Here is a 7,479-nt window from a genome sequence, read left to right as displayed (position 1 = left end):
TGGCTGCGGCGTTCATGTCTCATGTGGTGAAAATCCACCAATTGCCTACTAAGTTAATTTCTGACAGGGGGACCCAGTTTGTTTCTAAATTTTGGAAGGAACTCCTCGCTATTTTGGGGGTGGAGCAGGGGCTCAGCAGCGCTTATCATCCCGAGACTGACGGCCAAACAGAAAGGGTTAATCAAACTTTGGAGCAGTACCTTCGTTGCTTCACTAATTACCAACAAAATGATTGGGCTGATTTGTTACCCCTGGCTGAATATTGTTACAATAACACTGTGCATAGTTCGACTGGCATGTCTCCATACAAGGCTGTCTCTGGGTATGACAGCCCCCCCCTTCCTTTCCTGGAGGGGGTCTCTGACCGTCCCGTGGGTGATGCTAATACCTGGTGTTCTTCTCTGAGAACTGCATGGCCACTTTTGTGTCAAACTCTCGATGCTGCTAAAGCAGCTTATAAGGCCCAGGCAGACAAGGGTAGGGTGGTGGGATTTGATCTGAAACCTGGGGACCTTGTGTATGTTTCTACTAAAAACATCAAGATGTTGCGCCCTAGCAGAAAACTGGGTTGGAAATTTATTGGGCCGTTCAAGGTGCGCAAGGTGATTAATGATGTTGCTGTTGATGTTGTATTGCCTAAAAATTTGCGTTCTCTGCATTCTGTATTTCACATGAGTTTGCTGAAGAAGGATCCTGGCACCTCTCCATGGAGGCCAACTGTTTCTCCCCCGCCTCCGATCATCCTTGAGGGGGATGAGCATTTTGAAATCGCTGATATCCTTGATTCCAAGCTGAAACGTGGTAAACTCTGGTACCTCATTGAATGGGTTGATTTCGGTCCCCAGCACCGCGAATGGGTGGAAGAAGGGGATATTCGGGCCCCTTACCTGCTTCGTTGTTTCCACAGGAAGTTCCCGGACAAACCGGGAGGTCTCCCGCCCAGCCCGGGAGGTCTCCCGCCCAACCCGGGAGGTGGTGGTTAAAGTGTGTTTTTGAGGGGGCAGTATGTCAGCAAGCTGCCATGGTGTTCTGTGTGACTTCTGGTTGTACATATGTGATCCCTGTCCCTGCCAGCTGACCTATGTGTTTGCCTGCTGTAATGCCAAAGTAAAACAACTGGAGGATGTGAGGGGGAGAGTATGCTTCGCTGCCAGCTTGTTATTTCTCAAGCCTGAGAACTGCACCTGTGTTGTGTCTACTGTTTGCCTGGTTCCCAAGATCTGAGCAAGGAACCGTTTTCTCCTGCCCGCCGGCGGGAACGTTATCCATTGGTTCTGTATCTAACTTGAATCCCTTTATCATGTCTGCCCTAACTGCTGGTCCCCAGTTCTAACAAAGAACGTGTTTGAGTGTCTTTCCAATGCTTTGAAATAAACTTTGCTTTCTTTGAAACGTGGATTTATTCTCGATGCTTGGGGATCCAACATCCTTGAACCTACATCTAGTTCTCCTGTAAATCAGCCATCAGGTCCAATTTCTTGCAGGATACTTCTTTATAAAGCCTTCCTGATTAAATACTAGTTGGCCAGCTGACTCAGCTGCCTGGAAGAAATTGTTGGGATCTCTCAGGAACAATTCAGAGCCAAGAAGACTGAATCTTCTGGACCAAAATAGGAAGGCATGTAATTGAAACATCACCCAGGCTACAGGCACCTTGATTATGACAGAAGGTGGTATCATATGAGGCCTCCAGTATACTTCTGTGCCTTACGTCAGTTTGGTGTAGTGGGTAAGTGCATGGAATCTAATCTGGGAGAACCGGGTTTGATTCCCCATTCCTCCAATCGCAGCTGCTGGATGACCTTGGGCAAGCCATAGTTCTGTCAGAGCTGTTCTCTCAAGAGTAGTTCTCTCAGAGCTCTCTCAGCCTCGCATGTCAGCTAGCTGCCATGTTTTGCTTGTTCCCTTCTCTGATCCTGGTGCTACGGCGCATGCTTCATAGCTTCCTCGCTGCTCTGCCGCTTGCCATAAACAGCGATAGGGAGATTGTGAGAACCAGTGCTGCCAGACTGAGTTATCTGTCTGACCTTGTGACGGGGGGAGGGCATATGTTCCACCACAGGTATGAATTTTTTGGCTCTCATGGGGCACTGAGACTCTCCCGCCGGGAGAATTCCCCCCCACGCGCTTGGATTTCATTCGCTTAGCCATTTGCCTCATCCTGCTATATGTAGGGATGTTTCCGACCCCATGGTCATTCCTAACAATAATCTTTTGGACATGGTAACAGACTTGTAGTCTAATAAAGCATAACGCTTCCCTGGAAACGTGTGTGGAGATTTACTTGCTGTTGAACCTGACACCGCCTACCTCACAGGGTGTCTGTTGTGGGGAGGGGAAGGGAAAGGAGATTGTAAGCCGCTCTGAGACTCCGAGTGAAGGGCGGGGTATAAATCCAATCTCTTCTTCTTCGTCTTCTTCTTCTTCTTCCAATAAAACTCCTTTTTGGTCCTACATTGATTGTCTATTTGTATTATTATTGCAGTATTGAGCCTAAGTGTACTATCTATGCTTGATCACTGAAGAAGTTTAGTTAGGTTGAAACGCATCAGGACGCATTAGGTTTCATTTGTGTACAGTGTATGATTTTATCTTGTATTGTATTGTTTTTAAATCATCTTGTAATAAATACATGTATTTTTGAAAATTTTGTACTATTGATATATTTATATTTCACATTTATTGTTTTTAGGAATTGGCCCTCAGATTTGTACTCATTTAACCTTATTGGTTCTTAATTCAATTATTGTGGTTAAGTTTTTTGTTTCCCTCCTTTTCTTTCTACTTATTTGACCCCAACAGTAGACCCCAAATTAGTAGAAGCTACTGATTTGACCCTTGATTTGACCTTTCCAGTGGGGCCTGGAGATCTCCCAGAACTACCATTGATCTCTAGGCAAGGTGGAGAAAGTGGCGGCTTCGGAGGGGGGTGGACTCCACGGCATCCCATCCGCTACCCAGGCTCCACCCCGGACACTCCAGGCACTTCCTGACTTGAGGTTACCAGTCCTGGACCCCAAACTCCACATAAGATTTTCCTTGCTGAGGCTGTAAAGTTCTCAGCTGTTTCTTTTAAAAAGTCAGGCCTCAGTTTGTAGATTCTACACACTGGGTTTGTTTTGTTTTTTTACTTATTGTAAGTAACAACCCCTTGAGTCATATTGATATATATATTTCAGCCGAATTCATCCTTTTACTAACCTGATAATAAATTTCATCCCCTTCTCCTTTGCTGGACCCCCGCAGCTGTGCTGCCCTCTCGGACCTGAACGAAAGCTCTTGTGGGTCAGCTCCAGGAACAAAAGTAACCTCTTCAGGGGTCTTTGCTGGTTCTTGTGAGTTCAGCAGCAGCATCGCCTTCTTCTCCGCTTGCCCAGCAGATGCCAACTGCCCGACTCCAACAGACTTAGAATGTTTAAAAATCTACCAGTCAAGCACACTGTTGACCAGCCTGACCAGTCGCAGCTAACCCAAGCAGCGGCCAGCCCTCTTTCAGTTCCAGCATCTCAGGTAGGATTGGCCAGATTTGGGGCTTGTTGGTGGTCAGCAGTGTTGGAAATGTTTGTGTTTACAAGGTCTGATTCAGTCATTATAGGGTTAACTTGTATTCCTAGTTTGCTATTGTTTAGACTGACCTGGAAGGGATACCTGGCACTGAGCCAATGGGGGATTAGCCCGGGAAAAGTAACTTCTACTTTGATGCAGATTGGTCATTTGTTTCAGGTGACTTCCTTTCTAGGGGTCAAGAAGAAGGAGAGAATTCTCCATTACGTGTGTGCTTGTCTTGTCTGTAGGAAGCTTAGAAATGTAGCTCTTAGTATCATGTTAATTTGTAGCAATCCCGTGAACCCTTTACCCTTAGTAATAAAGGTTTTTTTAAAGGCAAAGAACTCTCTTCTTTCCAATAGAGCAAGATCCATCAAATAGTCTGAGTATTAAACAATTATTGACTATTTTACAACAAGCAGGTTGCTAGAGGTGCCAACCTCCAGGTCGGGCCTGGGGATCTCCCGGAATTTCAGCTCACCTCCAGACTACAGAGGTCAGTCCCCCTGGAGAAAATGGCTGCTTTGGAGGAGGGAATCGGTGGCATTGTACCTCACTGAGGTCCCTGTCCTCACCAGGCTCCACCCCCAAATCTCCAGGAGTTTCCCAACCTGAACCCTACCCCCTGCATCCCCCAGTGGGGGCCAGGGGGACCTGGCAACCCCATGCATCCCCCTCCCACCCTTCCCTTCTTTCCCCAAATGCAGCAAACATGAACACCTGAAGCTGCCTTTTACTGAATCAGACCATTGGCCCATCACAGTCAGTACTCGGACTGGCAGTGGCTCTCAGGGTCTCAGGCAGAGGTCTTTCGCAACACCAATCGCCTGGAGATGCCGGAGATCAAGCCTGGGACCTTCTGGGGTTTTTTCTGATCAGAGACCTCTTTGGATTGTACTGGCAGAGGTGATAAAGCCTTTTTCGATATATAAAGGAGAAGATTGGGTACAATATAAAGACATGTTGAAGCCTGTGGGAAAGACATACGAAATGAAAATGGAAAAAGATTTAGCATTTAAATATGGTTGGTTCCAATATAGACAAATTAATGATTTGTTTTAAAAAAACAAAAAGACCTTTGGTTTTAGAGGGAAATACAATGATATAGAGAATCTGTGGTTGGAGGGAGGTAAAAAACTTATTTCAAAAATGTATAAAATATTGTTAAAATGGTACACTGAGGTTGAGATAGTTAAAGAGCAAATGGTAAAATGGGCAATAAATATGAATAAAGAAATTCCTATGTCATCTTGGGAATATTTATGGAAGAATGCCTTGAAAATATCGACATGTAATAATTTAAGCTGGTCTAGCCTGTATAGATGGTAAAAGGTAAAGGTAAAGGTTCCCTTGCTCGAAAGCCAGTCGAATCCGACTCTAGGGTTGCGGTGCTCATCTCCGTTTCAAAGCCGAAGAGCCAGCGCTGTCCAAAGACGTTTCCATGGTCATGTGTTACCTTCCCACCGAAGTGGTACCTATTTATCTACTTGCAATTTCTTGCTTTCGAACTGCTAGGTTGGCAGGAGCTGGAACTAGAGATGGGAGCTCACTCCGTCATGCGGCACCCGGGTCTCGAACTGCTGAACTACTGACCTTCCACAGCCTGCAGTTCAGCGTCTTAACCATTTGAGCCACCGCAGCTCCATGTATAAATGGTATATGACTCCAAAAAAGATTGCAAATATGAATACAAATATGTCGAGTAAATGTTGGAAATGTAAAAAAGTAGAAGGCTCGCTTTACCATATGTGGTGGACATGTGAAAAAGCAAAGAAGTTTTGGGTTGAGATTCATGCAGAGATAAAAAAAAAAAAGTAATATCTCTCCCTATAATATAATTCTGTAAGACGCAAAGTCACGCAATGTGCACCTACAGTGTATGGACAGCTCGCCTGTCCGTCAACGGCTTGCCCACGTCCCATTGGCCACGTCGTCTGAGTCCCACCTCAGACGCAGCTTCAAGTGACCTGCGCAGGATCTTCCCGGCAGCTGGAGGCAGCAGGCGGCTGCCACGGGCGCTGGGCTAAGGCTGGCGGCCGGCTGGGGCACGGCGGAGGAGGCGGGCGACGTGCGGAGGGGTGGCTGGAGGTGACCGCCGGCAGCGACAGCCTGCGGGGGATCTTCCCGGGGGCTCGAGGTGACGGGCGGCTGCGACGGCCGCCGGGATGCGACCGGTGGCCGCCTGGGTCAGGCCAGAGAGGGGGAGGACACCAGCACAGTGCAGAGGGGTGGCTGGAGCCGACGGGCGGCTGCGACGGTCAGAGCGGAGAGGTGAGCGCCATGCGGGGGACAGCCGAGAGCCGCGAGTGGCTGGAGATGACGGCCGCCTGGGTCAGGGCGGAGAGGGGGAGGAGGCGACGGGGGGGGGGCTAGCTGCCCGTTGTATCGCCCTGCTCAACGGGCCTTGCTCCCTAGTTGAATAATATGGCAGCAGAATACTTTTTTGAAGTCTGGAAAGATTTAAAAGAATACTTGGAAAAATATTGGGATGTGAGAGACAATTTATTTTGCTTTGATAACTATTGAGTATAGAAAATTGTGAAAAAACAAGTTACCTGTTGAATATGTAGAGATAAAGAGGAGTACTTAAGAGTAACCTAAGGATTATGCAGGAGGTTGTAGCACTGTGGGAAGCCATACATAGGGGGGGAAAGGGAGGAGGGTAGGATATAAAGGGATAAGAATTGGAATACAAATGTTGGACTTTGTTGAATATATCCTAAAAATAAAATGTTTACAAAAAAGAAGAAGAAGCCTGGGACCTTCTGCATGCCAAGCAGAGGCTCTGCCAGGAAGCCACAGCACCCTCAGGTGCTTCAGACACATTTTGTGGGGTTGTGTCTTTTACCAGATGTTTTATCTCCCTTGGGAGATGGAAATGAAACTAACACAGCACCATGAAATCTCTGGTTGTTTTTCTCTCTCAGTATTAGCCTTAGCTCTCTCCACCTACCCCTCAAACTGTCCCAGCAATTCTGGATTGATACATCTTTATTATATCACAATATATACATGCCCTATCCTATTGAGCATTGTATTCTGCACAGTTTTTCTTTCATTTGGTCACCACCAGGTCATGAACTGATGCATTTGCCTGGGTACTGGGACCACAGACCCTCCATTTCTGTCCCTTAAGAGAATCTTCTGCAAATTAAGAACCACTTTCCCAAACCAAACCACCGTGGAGGCAGGAGACCTTGTTAGGCTTAGTTGCACCCAGGTAAGTGTTTCTCTACCTCCTCTTAGTATCTTATAAGTTGGAATGAACTTTGTCTGTGTGTGCAGACAGCAATCACAACATCCATTTCAGGAAAAAATGATCTGTAGTGGTGTAGGCAGTCATTGGTTACAAAAAGAAGCAGCATATAGCTGAGAAACAATGGACTTAAAACATGTGGGAAAATAAAACAGGCAATAATGCCATCCTCTCGTGTGCTGTCCAGAATTTACTGGTATCATGGTAAAAAGGTAGGCGGGACAGTCTTCAAGACTCCTTGGTCAGGCTCTCCCTCCTTTCTCCAGCATCCCAAGACCTCCATCTCCTCTGACCCCAAGGGCCTGCCTGCCTCCTGCACCTGAAGGACTGAGATCCTTTCTCTAGAGGAGACCCTTCCCCTCCTACCTTGTGGGAAATTTCTGCTAGCAAGACCCCCAAAGATTTTGGGAATCTTCATCAAAATGGGGAAATTCTGGTTGATCCCTATGGGTTGCCAACCTCCAGGCAGGGGTGGCGTTTTCCCGGAATCACAACTGATCTCCAGACAATGGAGATTAATTCCCCTGGAGGAAATGACTGCTTTGGAGGGTGGAGTCTGCGGCATTCTACCCCGCTGAGGTCCCATTCCTTCCAAAAACCCACCCCAAAATCTCCAGGTGTTTCCCAAGCGGGAGTTGGCAGCCCTAAAGCTTCCCCAAGCAAGGAGCAAGCCCACT

This window comes from Gekko japonicus, unplaced genomic scaffold, assembly GCF_001447785.1.
Source record: "Gekko japonicus isolate JY-2015 unplaced genomic scaffold, Gekko_japonicus_V1.1 scaffold227, whole genome shotgun sequence".
NCBI lineage: Eukaryota > Metazoa > Chordata > Lepidosauria > Squamata > Gekkonidae > Gekko > Gekko japonicus.
The sequence above is the reverse complement of the archived record's forward strand: the minus strand, read 5'-3'. Positions refer to the sequence as shown.